Source organism: Phascolarctos cinereus, unplaced genomic scaffold (genome assembly GCF_003287225.1).
Source record: "Phascolarctos cinereus isolate Bilbo 61053 unplaced genomic scaffold, phaCin_HiC Scaffold_2;HRSCAF=192, whole genome shotgun sequence".
Taxonomy (NCBI): Eukaryota; Metazoa; Chordata; class Mammalia; order Diprotodontia; family Phascolarctidae; genus Phascolarctos; species Phascolarctos cinereus.
This window is the reverse complement of record NW_027555625.1, coordinates 405,945,739-405,961,360: the sequence shown is the minus strand read 5'-3', so window position 1 is coordinate 405,961,360 and position 15,622 is coordinate 405,945,739. Positions and strand designations below refer to the sequence as shown.

The 15,622-nt window shown below is 40.8% G+C and overlaps 1 protein-coding gene and 1 long non-coding RNA gene across 6 annotated transcripts in view; one reads left to right on the top strand and one right to left on the bottom strand.

The window, feature by feature from the left end:
• The window catches only part of KCNIP1 (potassium voltage-gated channel interacting protein 1), a 363,743-nt gene that overhangs the window by 42,684 nt on the left and 305,437 nt on the right, over window positions 1-15,622 (bottom strand). The window lies entirely within an intron of this gene.
• On the top strand, window positions 9,302-13,498 carry LOC110212314 (uncharacterized). The gene is made up of 3 exons (XR_002325635.2): window positions 9,302-9,381; window positions 9,463-9,517; window positions 13,354-13,498. It is a non-coding gene; the product is annotated as an uncharacterized LOC110212314 (long non-coding RNA).

The window sequence follows — 15,622 nt, the reverse complement described above, 5'->3', positions numbered from 1 at the left end:
GATAAAGTGCCAGGCCTGGAGTCAGGAAGACCTGAATTCAAATCTGACCTCAGTTACTTACTAGCTTTGTGACCCTGGGCAAGCCACAAGGGGAAATTGTGAGGATGTCCATCAATTGCTGAATGGCTGACCAAATTACAGTATATGATCGTGATGGAATACTACTGTGCTATAAGAAATGATGAGCTCAAAGATCTTAGAAAAACATGTATAGACTTCCACAAAACAGTGTAGAATGAAATGAGCAGAACCAAGGTAACATTATATACAGTAATAGCAATATTATTTTAAGAGCAATTAAGTCATTTTGACTATTATAAATACCAAAATTAATTACAAACGACCTATGAAGGAAGATGCTCTCTGTGTCTAGAGAAAGAATTTATAAATAAAAGTATGTATAGAATGATTTTATGTGTGTTGTATGTGTGTGTGTGTAAATACACACACATATCTGTGTCTAATGGTGGCCATCTCTAGGGTGGGGAGGGAGTAGTGGAAAAAAAAGTTACATGATAAATTTATTATATATTTACAAGGAAAAGCAGGTTACACAGAATAGATTTGCAGTTTCATGCGCAATCATCCTTTTAAAAATTTTACTGTTATAGAAATGCTTATTGTATTACTTAAGTTTAGAATAAAAAAAATTAAAAACCATCTATTTCCCTCAGTTCTCTCATCTGTGAAATGAGCTGGAGAAAGAAACAGCAAACCACTCCAGTATCTCTGCCAAGACGAGGACCTGGAGAATCAATGGCTCAGAGTCTGTGGAAAGCTGCAAACTCAGCATTAAGTATGGAGCAATATGAGTCAGTGTTGGCTAGAAAGCACTTGGGTACAGGGGACTTTAGGGAACAATGTCGAATCGTTGGTTTGACTTTTTCCTTAGATGCTTCTCTGAATGATGATTTTTGGTGATGAATTTACTGTTACCAAAGGGCAGGCAAGCTCAACAGCCATGGGTAAATTGGGGAAGAAGATGCATGCATTGACAAATATCCAGGCAATTCGAAGCAAAGAATCAGAATTTTAGGGACTGGAGAGAAGTAGTGATAATACTGTTGTTGTTGTTTGGTCACAGGTGTGTCTGACTCTTCGTGACCCCATGGACTTTTCCCATGGCGTTTTCGGTGCAAAGATATTAGAGTGCTTTGCCATTTCTTTCTTCAGCATGTCCCCATTTTATAGATGAGGAACTGAGGCAAATAGGGGTTAAGTGACTTCACCAGGATTACATAGCTAGCATCTGAGGCTGGATTTGAACTCAGATCTTCTTGACTCCAGGCCAAATGTTCTATCCACTGCATCACACAGCTGCCCCAATGATAATGTTAATTTTCATTTTACAGAGCACTTTAAAAACTATAAAACATTTTATATAGTTATCTAGTTTGATAATTCAGAGATTATCTAATAGAAGGTAGGTCATACAATCTGACTTGCTCATTTTACAAATGTGGTAACCACAGCCCAGAGAGCAGAACTACCTAGTACAGCTACGTAGATTTGGAATAAAGACTATAATTCACGTGTGATGGGGATGATCAGGGCATGCCTTGAGCAATGCCCGTCACACAGACCTCAACTGTCTGGCCAAAGCTTTCTCCATCTCATTGCGGTGTTTCTAAAAATCTAGCAGATTGATCCTGACTTCTGTTCTTTGTTGTAGCAGAAGCCCTGGATGACCTCAGAGCCTGAATCCTAATGAGTGTCTCTGTTTAGGTGAAAGTGGGGTACAGGCCACCAGGCTCACTCACATGTAAAGCTATTAAGCTGAAAAACCAGTTACAGGGACACATGACTGATTTGGGTACTTTATTAGAATGAATGAAGCAGGATTAATTAGCTCAGTTAGTTTGTGTATACATTAGCAGGTTTTGGGGCTCTAAAACCTATTAATCTTCTGATGAGCAGGATGTGGGTGACTGCTGAGCCCAGGGTGCCTCTGGATGCAGTCTGGTTTTGGAATTCAAAGCTCTTCCAAGCTGGGTTCCTTTGAAATACTGGCACTGCTCTTTATTCATGAGACTTCCAAGGTTGTTTGCTTGAAAAATATTGGATAAGAGCCATTTAGCAAATACAACCTCAGCTTTTTTAGGGTGCAAAGATTCAGTGATAAAGTTGTTTCAGTGGAAAGAGCCTAGTCAGGCAGATAGGGTGCTGGTTCCAGATCTACCATGTATATTACCCAAGATAAATCACTTCATCTTTCTGTGCCTCAGTTTCCCCACTGTAAAATGAGGGATTTGGACTAGATTATCTTTAGATCTCCTCTCCGCCTCTAAAATTCCATGACTAAGACTCTAAATCAGGGGTTCTTAATCTTTTTTCTTTTTTTTTGTATCATGGACCCCTTAGCAGGTCTAGTGAGTTGTATCAATAGACTCCTCAGAATGCTGTCAAATGCACAAAACGAAATACATAGGATTAAAAAAGAAAGCAATATACTGAAATACAGTAACAAAAATACTTTAAAAAACAAATTTACAGACCTCCAAGTTAAGAATTCTTGTCCTAAATACCTCTTTCCAACCTGTCCCTGTAGCTTGCGCCTTTTTGCTAATCAATTCTTTTCTTTTTTCTGAATTTTGTCATTTTCCCTACAGATATTTACCGTTTATGCCCAAACCTAAGCAAGATGAAATTGGCTTAAATTCTTTTGAAGATGGAGGAGTTTGGGCTATGCATAGAGAAGTGCTTGGTATTGAGGACTCAAGCTGGTGACTGAGAAAGATGAGATGACATCGCCACTCAGTAGCAGTTCGGAATGTGAGTAGGAGCTGCTTTTAATTTCCCAAAGGTCTTAAGGGTTGAGAAGCGATGTTGCAAGTCCCAAAGAAGAGGAGGAGGAGGGGGTCTGTTTCTGGTTATAAGCCCTCTCCCTACCCAGCATCCCAGAAACGCTGTGGAGAGAATATAATGGTAGGAACGGACTTGGAGATGTACCAGGTAAGGCTTTGAGATCTGTCTGCAGGTCGAACCAAAAAGCACCTAATACGTGCCAGATTTTCTGCAAGGTACTGGAAATTAGAAGAATGGAACAATCCATGCTTTCAAGGAGCATTTCAACAGGCGAGACTGCAAAGACACGTATAAGTGTATACAAAATATAGAGAATATAAAATATATAAAACATATAAAATATAAAGAGAATATTACACATGAAGAGAATATAAAACATATAAAATATGAAGAGAATATTACACATGAAGAGAATATAAAATACACAAAATATAAAGGGAATATTATCTACATATATAAATATAAATCATGTAAAATATAGAGAATATAAAATATATAAAATATAAAGCGAATATTATATATACATAAATATAAAGAAAATATAAAGAATATAAAATGCATAAAATATAAGAAAATATATATAAAGAGAATACAAAGTATATAGAATATAAAAATATTGTATACACATATAAATATAAAGAGAATACAAAATATATAAACTATAAATTAGCTAAGTACAGGTAGGTGGGAAGGACACTAGCAGTTAGGGAGATCAGGAAAGGCTTCACGTAGGAGCTAGTGCTTGAACTGTGTTTTGAAGGAAGAGAGGGATTCTGTGAGGTAAGAATTAGTTGGGGGGGAGGGAGAGGTGGGGCACAGAGATAAGAGATAGAGGGCTGTGTGTAAACAACAGATGAGAGATGGCTGGCAGACTGCAAAGTAAAGAAGATACAGAACTGGCTAGAGGCAGAAGAGCAGACAATCTGACCTATAAAGGGCACTGTCACTCGGAGATTGCTTTGACCATTTTAATAGAGGATTGTCTAAAATAGGGGATGTCTTTTGGCTCTGTTTTTCTAGGCTCGATAACCCTGAGGCCACATTACCATGGTACCTCAGACCTCCAAGCAGCCTCCTAAAGCTAGGATGCTGAAAAAGTAATTTTTGCTTGAGCTGTGTGGATAGATTTTTAATATTTAATTAGAGGAACCTTCAGCACGGCAAGAGGGCAGGACTCGTTATTAAATCCCCACTGCTCTTGGCTTTCCCTGCTTGCTGGTGGGATTATTCATTCATCTTCAGTCACACAATTTAATATCACAATATCTAATGGCGGAGATGTTGATAATTTGTAAAACTGCTCGGGGCTTGGGGCCTCTGGATGGTCTGTGTCCACGCCAGAATGAGCAAGAGGGTGTGAATCAGATGCTTGGGAAGAAGGAGCCCTTCAGAAGCTTGTTTTAGAATTCCATCATCTGAGAGTTGGGAAGGACTTAACAGGACGTGCTCCTACCCAATCGATGCATCCCCTCTGCAACATTAGTGATGAGGGCCGTTTAGTCTGTTCTTGAAGACCTGTGGTGACAAGGAACTTGCCATTTCATGAGGCATCTCCTTCCATGTTCGGACGATTTTAATTAAGTTCTTCCTGATTCATCTCCCTCTAACTTGTACTCTTCCCAAATTCAAATCTGGCCTCAGACACTTACTAGCTGTGTGGCCCTGGGCGTGTCACTTCACCCTGTTTGCCTCAGTTTCCTCATCTGTAAAAATAAGCTGGAGAAGGAATGGCAAATCACTCCAGTATCTTTGCCAAGTAAACCCCAAACGGGGTCATGAAGAGTTGGACACGACTGAAATGACTTTGTGCATTAGGCATCCTCATCTTTGTGCTCTAACGTTGTACAGAATACGTCTAGTGCTTCCTACACATAGAATCATCGTGTAGAACAGCAGGGAGGCTGTTTGGCCCAACTCCCTCATTTCACAATGGGAAAAGCGAGGCCTAGGACAGCTCTTCAGGAATTTGAAGGCAACAGTTATGATCCCCCTGTCTTCTTTTCTTAAAGTCATGGTAAAAATCCCCCGTTTTTTTCAACCAATCTGTACACGTCATGCTTTAAGTATAGTCTCGCTGCCCTAGCCATGGTCCAGTTTCGATGCTCTCCCATAAATGGCAGCGCCCGGTTGTCATCTGGCCAGGACAGCGCACGCTGCGGTGGGGACAATCGCTGCTCTTGTTCCGGACATTGTAGTTTTATTAACGAGCCTAAGGCCACAACAGCTTTCTTGGTTATTACATCACACCGCTGACTCATATTGAACTTCTAAACCATTGAAACCCTGGGGTATTTTTCCTATGAACTGCCACCTAACCATGTTCCCTCCATCCTGTAATTGCATACTAGATTTGTTGGAACCTAAATGCAAACCTTTGCATTCATCCTGACTCCACTCTCCAGCCTTTTTCTCTATCTCCTTGCCAACCACCTTTTCATCCTGGAGAAACTTCTGCCCAGCTCTCCAGGTCCGTGACTCCTTGGTCCCTGGAATTTCCTCCTTCTATCTCTGAGAATTCCTTGTTTTGTTCACTGCTTGGCATGTGAGCCCTTCCTGACCCTTGGTTCCTTGTGCCTCCTCCACCCATCCATGCCGCATTGCCTTGTATTGATTTTGTGTATACTTAAATGTGTCAACGTTGTCTCTATGGGGAGAATCCAATCTCCTTTCTGGTAGAGGCTGTTGGAAGTGTGAGGTTCTGTTTTGGGTTTTTGTTTCCCCTCATACCTAGCCCAACGCCCGGCACATCCTAGGCACTTAATATTACTTGGTGATAGAAAAACAGCAACATTTTTACTACTTTAAAAAAAAACCCTTTATTTTAACATCCATTAAAAAAAATTTTGAGTTCCAAATTCTAGCATTTCCTCAACCACTGGGAAGGCAAACACAAGGGGGTTGGGGGTGGGAACAAGCATGTATTAAGTCCTTACAATGTGCCAGGCGCTGTGCTAAGTGCTTTACAAGTTTTTCTTGAGTCATATCCGGTTCTTCATAACCCACTGAACCATACTATTTGTGGGGTTTTCTTGGCAAAGATACTGGAGTGGTTGGTCATTTCCTCCTCTAGTGAATCAAGGCAAACAGAAGTTAAGTGCCTTGCCCATGGTCACACAGCTAGCAAGTGCCTGAGGCTAGATTTGAACTCAGGTCTTCCTGCCTCCAGGCCCACTGAGCTAACCATGAGCTTTATAAACATTATCTCATTTGACTTTTGCAGCAACCCTGTAAAGTAGGTGCTATTATTATTCCCATTTATAGCAGAGTTCTTTTAGGGAAATAGTGGGAGACAAGGTTGAGGACTACATTAACAAATTGTACAGGGCCTTGAATGCCAGGCTAGGGAGTTTGGATTAAATCTCCTAAGTAATAGAAAATCACTGAAGATTTTTAAATAGGTAAGTGATGCATGAAAAGCGATGTCTTTGGAAGACTGTCCTAGTGGCAGTATAGAATTGATTGTGTTTGACTTTCTCACAGATTAGACCATAATCCCACTTTTCTCATGATGATGTGGGGATGGATCAATATTTGTAAAGTGCTTTGAGATTTTAAGTGGAAACTACCCTTAAGGCTGTTTTATCTTTTTTTTTTTAATTTGCCTATATCCTCTCTTTATAGGGTAATAAAAATGAACCATCTATGGTTCATTGGAAAACATGTCTCAGGTTTAAAAATATATGAATTTTTATTTTAAGACTAGATGGTCATATTACTCAAAATTGGAAGCCAAAATATATTATCTATTATTAATTTATTTTTAATGGACATCTTTCTTATAGATTAGCATTCCAATTACTTTTGAAAAAGGGGGAGGCAATGAGAAGAGATTTCCAATTAAAGTTGTCCTGGAGATAAATTGGGGACTTCAATTGAGAGCACTTCAGCTTTCTCCCAGTCACTGAGCAGCCACATTTATCATCCTCCTGGAGTCAAACTATTTCCATTTCTATCCTGGATTCTCCTTGGGAACTTCTGGCCTTCCTTATGGATGAGCTAGGATCATACCCACCACAGTTTCCAGCACAAGCTTATGGAGCTTGAAATGGCTTTGCATGTAACTTCTGTTATGAGCATGCACAGTTAAATAAAATGCAGCCAGCCTCAGCGAATCAAGACCTTCCCTTTCTGCTCCCTTTTGTTGCTCAGGAGCACCCCCTGCAGATAGAAGTTGGGAGTGGGATTACTAAGGATCACCACCATTTTTAAGGTTTGAAAAATGCAGGATGGATTGCAATCTGTGGTGTCCCCTGTGAGGTTAGCATAACCTCGAAAACGTGCCATGCTTTATTGGACAATCAATAAGTTTATCTGAATCCTTCTTGAACCCATTTATAGCTTTAATTAGTACATCCTTTTTAGGCTACAGCCTCCATAATAATACTGACACTCAGCCCTGCCATGTGGCTAGCAGCAAATTCTTTTAAGGGAATTAGTTCTGTGAAGTTTGGATTCAGTTGAAGGGCTGCACTTGAGGACCTAGAGGGCCACAAGGGCCTGGAGGCGGCAGGTTCCCCACCCCTGGTCTAGCCTGCTGTGCTTCTCCAAGCACTTTCATACCCATAGTCTGATTTGATTCTCCCAACAACCCTGGGGGGTGGGCAGGGGGGAAGTCATCCTGCTTGTACCCATGGGGAGCCTGAGACTCAGAATGAAGTGACTTATTGAAGACTCAAAGCTAGAAGTAACAGAGTAGGTCTTCACACCTCAAGTCACTTGTCCCAACACTCTCCTCCCTCCAGAAATTAGCTACCCACTGTAAAAAGCGGAACTTCCTGGAAGGGTGAGTGGGATTCAGCAGTCTAAGAAGAGAAGGGGGATCATTACAGAGGAGGGCAATAAACTCATGGAAGTGGGCGTGCATGCATCATGCCTAGATCACGAAGAATAAATTGGTCTGGCTGAAGCAGGCTTTGTATAGCAGAGCAGTAAGTACAGGACTTTGCTAGCTAGAACATGGCAGGAGGGAGAGAATCAGCATTTATTAAGCATCTGCTATGTGCCAGGCACAGTGCTAAGTGCTTTACAAATATTATCTCATTTGATCCTCACAACAACCCTGAGAGGTAGATGCTGTTATTATCCTTATCTTACAGTTGAAGAAACTGAGGCAGGCAGGGGTTAAGTGACTTGTCCAGGGTCACACAGCTAGGAAGTATCTGAGTCTGAATTAGAACTCTGGTCTTCTTGGCTCTATCCACTGTCCACCATCCACTATCCACTGCTCTATCCACTGAGCCACCCAACTGCCTTGGCTGAGTTTAGATATTTTTCTGGCAAACAATAGGAAGCCACTGGAAGTTTTTGAGCCAAGGAGAGAATATGAAAAATTTTCCTAAATTACCTTTTTCAATTTTCTGGGTTAGGCCCCAGTTTTAGTATTTTTGGAATTTGTTGAATAAATCCATGATCATCTTATCCATATCCCTTTACGATTTTATGTATTATAAAATCATAGATTTGGAGCTAAAAGAGACTTTCAAGAGCATCAAGGACAACCTCCTCACTTCACACAGCTAGCAAGTGTCTGAGGCAGAAACCAGACTCAGAGCTCTCTAACACCAAGCCCAGTGCCCTGTGGAATAGCCAGTAGCATGAACATATGTCTCAAGGAGCTCACAATCGAAGGGAGGAGATAATATGCAAACAACTATGTGCAAATAAGACATATACAAGACAAATTGGAGATATTCTCAGAAGGAAGACTCTAAGATTAAGGAAGACTGGAAAGGATCTTTGAAGAAAGTGGAACTTTAACTGAGATTTGAAGGAAGTCAGAGATGCCAGGAGGCAGAGATGAGGAGGGAGGGAGAATTCTAAAAATACACATATGATGTTATTGTTCAGCTTTGTCCTCCTCTCTGTGACCCATTTGGGGTTTTCTTGGCAAAGATCAATATCCAATGAGTGGTTTGCCATTTCCTTCTTCAGCTTATTTTGTAGATGAGGAAACTGAGGCAAACAGGGTTAAGTGACTTGACCAGAGTCACACAGCTAGCAACTATCTGAGGCCAGATTTGAACTCAGGAAGATGAGTCTTCCTGACTTTAGGCCTGGCACTCTAACCATTGTACCATCTAGCTGCCTCCATATATATATGTATCTATGTATGTCCATATACGTACATGTCAATAATAGCTCTATTATATGTATGTATTGCAACTGATGGGGTGATGGGACCTGGCCCCTAAAAGGAGAAGACCGTGTCTTTAAAAGCAACCTGGTTCCTGAATTTTCCCATACATTTCAGTAGCCCAGATCGCTGGCTTGGCCCAAAGCTCACCCCAACCCACTTAGACCACCTAATTAGCTCACTTGATGTCCCTTTTGCTGCAGCCCCTGGCCCACCCCAGACTACTTCCCATCCGGATCCTTTCACTGCCCTTTTTGTACATAAGCGTCAGTCTCACCCCCTTTGGTTGTCTAGGAACCCAGCCCACTTCTATTTACATCACAATAAACTGCCCCTAGACTGGAAGATGGTTTGACTACGGTAGGTACCCTGACATTTCAGGGGTTCCCAGTAACCCTAAACCGAATCACAGCTGTATCAATATCTAACCAGCTCGATTAAAGGTTTGCAAAACACTCTCTGTTTTTATTTGATCCTCAAAACAACTCTTTAAAATAGGTGTTATTATTATCTCCGTTTTACAGATGAGGAAACTGGGGCTGAAAGCGGCTTTGTGACTTGTCCTGATCAACATAACAGGTGAGCTTCTGAGGCAGGATTTGAATTAGGTCTTCTTGACTGTAAGTACACTGCCCTGTGTATTTTATTTATATTCCTTCTCAGACCTCTTCTATTGAGACTGGAGAAACTGAGGATTGCAACCATTTCTGAGACCGTCCCATATTAACTCTTTGCTTATCAATGGGTAAGGTCTAGAGATTTTCCTAACTTCACTGTCCCTGGCTTCCTGGCCAAACTTCCTCTTTGTCTAAGAACTCCTAATGTAAGTAAATAGGAAAAAGGGCATGGTGTAGGAAGACTCCTGGGGTGGAGGTGGGGGAGGGGGCAGGGCAGCTACCACCTGGGGATAGTTCTCAGCCTCTGTCCTCCGAAGTTCATTGCCCCCCCAGTATTATAGATAGCCAGGGCTGAGAAAATGTGGAACGAAAGTTGCTGCTGCTGCTGCTGCTTAATGAATAGCTAGCTGAGCAGGAGCACATATATTTAATACCACATACGTTTAATTGCTCCTGGCCCAGGAGTGAGTTGGATGTTTGGGGAGTTTTACTGAGATGGTTCTCAGGGAAAATTGAGGGCATGTATATCAAGCAATTTTTTGAATTATGTCTCTATTAGCATCTGCAAATGTCTCCCAGGGGAACGAGAGAAAACTCTATTATTTGAGCTGTTTAAAACAGGATTGGAGGAAGCAGTAGTGAAAATCCCGCAGGGAACAATAATTATAAACAGCACTTCCATGTAAACAGGTTTTAATGTATTTTATATATTGAATTCTTAGGAGCGAGAACCTCTGGGCTCTCCTGTAGCATGATTCTCACAGATACCAGGCCCTGTCTGGAAGCTTTAGGGAGTCCTCTCCAGGGCCCTGTGTCCACTGCCTTGCCGGCCTCCATAACTGCTGGTCTTCCATGGAGACTCTGAGTTATACATACTTGGCCTCTACAGATCCAATCTGCCTGCAGTCACAAAGTGCGTGCATATGGAGATGTAGAAGGACTGGTTGACTTGTCAAGAGGTCCAAGTTCTAGGGGCAGCTAGGTGGCACAGTGGAAAGAGCACCAGCCCTGGATTCAGGAGGACCTGAGTTCAAATTTGGCCTCAGACATATAACACTTACTAGCTGTGTGACCTTGGGCAAGTCACTTAACCCCATTGCCTAACCAAAAAAAAAAAAAGAGAGGGAGAGAGAGAGGTCCAAGTTCTAGTCTCAGTTTTGTTACTACCTAACAAACTTGGTCAAATCACTTCTAAACATGAGTTTTCTACAGGAGAAGAGAAATCATGGAGCTCCTTGTAATTCATGGAAACTTAGAATCATAGAATGCTGAAACTGGAAATGATCTTGGAGGCCTTCCATAGAGCTTCAGCTCCAAAACTTTATAACGGGGTCATTCCCCTTGGGCCCAGAAGGCTGAGGCGGTCTGGAAAGGGCTTTTCTAGAGAATTTTTGCTCCAAGGATGGTTAGTTCAGAAGGTCACTGAGAAGCTTGAAGGCAGAACCCAATTAATGGCCTTGGGAGATCCTGGAAAAGCTGATTATTTTTTACAGGTCTGGGGAAGGGAACTTCGGGTTGGTAAACCATGAAGCCTCAATGCTTGTAGTCTAGAATTTATAGGCTTTTCTTGTTATTATTCAGCTGTTTTTCAGTCATGTATGACTCTTCAGGACCCCATTTGGAGTTTGCCATTTCCTTCTCTAGCTCATATTACAGATGAGGAAATTGAAGCAAACAGCATTAAATGACTTGCCCAAGGTCACCTAGCTAGTAAATGTCTGAGGTCAAATTTGAACTCAGGTCTTCCTGACTCCAGGCCCAGCACTCTATGCACCATGCTCTAGCTGCCCCAAGAATCCAGAAGTGGATTTCAGAGAATATCTCTGCCAGAGATGTGTTGGCAAATACTTTACAACAGGCTTCTGAGGGAAAAAATGTAAATATGACATCTTCTAAATTTATTCTGCATTAACCTTTTATCTATCACTTGAGTCTAGAGCAGAGGTGTCAAACTGCTCAATTAGCCTGCAAAACTCCAAAGTGCACTCATTAAAATGGGATTGGGAATTGTTTACAAAATAAATTTTTTAAAATATAATGCAACATAGATAATGCTAATTTCTGGTTTTCTAAGTCAATATGCAGCCTGCAGAGATCAATTTCTATTTGAGTTTGACACCATTGGTCTAGACAATCAAAAAAACAATAAGTCAAGCTCTGATTTGTCACTTTGCTTATTTCCAAGATGTAACTTCTCAAATTTAATGATTGGCTCTTGTGACCAGTTCCAGCTGGCACCCCTGACTCTACCTGATATGTGATATCATTCCTCAACAATAATATCTCCCCAAATCCCCTACACTTCTCTTTTTTTTTTATTAGTGATGTCATTATTTGCTCAGTTCTCAGACTTGACACCCTGGGGCTAATTTAGACTGCTTTTCTTCTCCTTACTATCTCAATCAGTCACCAAGTTACAACCATTCTTGCTTCATAATAATGCCCACAACCCTTCCTTGTTTTCTATTCCATTGAGGGACAGTATGCCAAGGGCTGTGGACCTGGAGTCAGGAAGACCTGGACACATAGCCTGCCTTACATACTACCCCACTGTGTGACTCCTGGAACATCACTTAACCTCTCTGAGGCTTAGCTTCCTTATCTCTAATTCGGACAGGTGGTTTTTAATGTCCCTCAAAGTTCTAAAATCTTATCATCCTATTAAAATGCTCTTTCCTGTACAATGCGTTATATTACTTTGTATTCTCTTTACATGTGTGCATGCCTCATTTTCTCAACTGGACTGGAAGCAGTCTGAAGGAACAGTAACAATAATTCCTATTTCTATAGTGCTTTAAGGCCTCAGTATCAAATAGGAATGGATTCCTGTGGGTTTCCTATTGACTTAGAAAGCCACACTGTCTATATTATACTGTGTTTGTATTTATTTTGTTGAACATTTCCTAGTTACATTTTAATCTGGTTTGGGATACACTGGAGCATTTTGTGGCTCTGTTTCAAGGCACATGGAGCACTTCCCTCACAACAGCTCTGCAAGGTAGTGCAAATGTCATCATGCCTGTTTGAAAGTTGAGAGGGTGAGGCTCAGAGAAAGGCTTGTCCATCACTTGTCCATGATGGTACAGCTATATCTGAGTCTCTTATTCTTTCTGGTACCTCACTAGATGTAATATCTCTGTGTCCTCTGTGGGACAGTACCTTGCATATATTTCTTTCTTTTTTTTAAAAACAATTTATTTATTAATTTTTAGTTTTCAATATTCCCTTCCATAAGATTTTGAGTTTCAAATTTTCTCCCCCTCCCTCTCTTCCCTCCTCCCCAAGATGGCATGCAATTTGATATAGGCTCTACTTATACATTCGTATTAAGCACATTTTCACATCAGTCACGATGTTAAAAAAAAGAATTAGAACTAATGGGAGGAACCACGAGAAAGAAGAATCAAAACAAAACAACAAAAGAAAAGGAGAGCAAATAGTTCTTCCTAAATCAATCAGCAACTGTTTTAAACCTTTACTAGGAGAGATGAATGCATTGATCTGAGTTTGCACCCTCCTCCAAAACTCACTAAGAATTGTGTGACCATGGGCACACATGTGACTTCACTTAGACTCTGAACCTCAGTTTCATCATCTGTAAGGTGGGGATGATAATGCCTGCTATACCTAGTTCACAGGGCTATTATGAGACTCAAATGACAGAATGTACATAAAGTGCTTAGTAAACCTTAAAGCTCGGTGTAAGCATCAGCTATCACTGTTATTAACACAAACAACAATAATTTGCTCAGAAGTGAGGCTTGCTTTTTTTCCCTTTTGTCCTGAATGTCATCCTAGGGTAAGAAATACTTTGAACGTTGGCTTTTTGGAGGGAAAGAGGACAACTGCATTTTGTAGGAAGAAAGCAGAAAGATTTAATGATATAAGCCCTCAGGCTCCAATCAGAATGTACAAAACTCAGGAGACCTCAGAGGACAGGAGCATGGCCTGGTAAATAAAGCTTAACTTAACAAACATTCATTAAGTGCCTACTGTGTGCTATGTCCTATGCTACGCCAAAGGGGATGTAAGATGTGATCCTTGTCCTCATGGAATTTACAGGCTAGTAGGGGAGACAGATCTGCACAGAAAGAACTAGAATTCAAACTCATACTCTTGAGTGCATAAAGAGATACAAAGGTGCAAGGAAGGAAGCATCACAGCAATCTTCTGAGCCCTTGGAAAGAGTCTAAAAGGCTGCCCATGCTAGGATAAAGATCACAGGAATAAGAGTGCCACAGGAAAAAGCCAACGTGGCCCCCATTACTTTGAGAAGCTTAGGAACACTGACCCAGAAGCACACTGACCCAGATCTTCATCTGGTGCATTGTTGTACTGATTCATTACTTACTTGGGCCCACGGATCCATAGAAAGAGCCAGATGTTTAAAACAAACTATGAAACAAAGACTTTAATCTCAGATTTTTATATCTCAGAACGTTCTTTGTACTCCATTGATTTAAAAGAAAAGGACTTGATTTGCAATACAATGAATTCCAACAGAAATTTCTACCCCAGATTTGCAGCCTATAATATGCAATGGAAAGGATACTGGATTTGTAATTAGAGGATCTGAGTTCAAATCTCTCATTCCTTCCTGTGTGATCTTAGGTAAGTCACTCAAAGTCTCTGGGCTTCAGTTTCCTCATTTGTAAAATCAAGAGATTGAACTACTAAGATCCCTGAGAACTCTGGGACCTGTGATCTTAAGAAACATCCCCTGGGCAGAGCTCTGATATTCCTCCACTTCTGTCCCTATTTCCCAATGCTAAAATCATAACTTTAGCACTCCAGAGTAGGGGGCTGGTGTCTACATCACACACATCAACACTCTCCTCATCTGATAGGTCTATCTAGCTATTTAGAAGCCTCAGGTGCAAGGGATTGATCTTGGGTATCTTACCTCTTTCACTGATTGGCATTTGCCTACTTAGTCAGGGTGCCACACCCTCTCATGTCCTGCTAGTTCCTGCACCATCAAGACGGCGTGGTGTAATGATGTGAGAGTGACCATGGTAGAGGCAGTAGGGTACATTAGAAAGTACACTGGCTTTAGAATCGGAAGATCTGAGTTTAAGTCTTGCCTCTAGCTACTTTTCTTATAAAAGAAAGGTAAGATTCTTCACTTGGACCCAGAGAATAGTGCCAAGGCCAATGGGTGTCAGTTACAGAGAAGGAAGATCTTGGCTTAATATAAGGAAGAACATATATATATGTGTGTGTGTGTGTATGCATATATATATATGTATGTATACATGCATATATGTATGTATATATGTATACACACATACATATGTGTGTATGTATATGGTTTTATATATAGTTTTATATGTGTAAATGTATCTATATCTATATCATTCTTTATTTATCTTTGTTGTTTGGTTGTTTCAGTTGTGTCTGACTCTTCATGACCCCATTTGGGGTTTTCTTGTCAAAGACTAATTTGCCCTTTCCTTCTCCAGCTCATTTTACAGATGAAACTCAAGCAAACAGGATTAGTTGACTTTCCCAGGGTCACACAGCTAGTAAGTGTCAGAAGCTGGATTTTGAACTCATGAAGATGAGTCTTCCTGACTCCAGGACTAGCTGTGTCACCTAACTGCCCATTATTATACTTTATCTATCTATCTATCTATCTATCTATCTATCTATCTATCTATCTATCTATCTATCCATCCATCCATCCTTATAATTCCTTAAAATTAAAGCTGTCCCCAATTTGAATAGGCTCCTTTTCAAGATGTTGAGTTTTACCTTTCCCTGGAGGTGCTTAGGCAAAAACCAGATGTTCGCTTCTCAGGGATGGAGGTGATTATTAATGCTTCAGTTAGGGTTGGACTGTAAGACTTCTAATGTGCTATCCAATTAGCTTCTATTATTCTAATGTAGCAGGGACTGTGTCAGGGCCTTATCTGATAAACTGCAGGTCTTGAGTTTGGAATTAGCCCTACCCATATAGCTTCTCCTGTTTTGGAAAGAATTAAAGAGTTGGGTAGAAATGACATTGGTTAGTAATCATTAAATCTATTTGGTGCTAGTTAAAGATAGAAAGTTGAGCATTTGAATG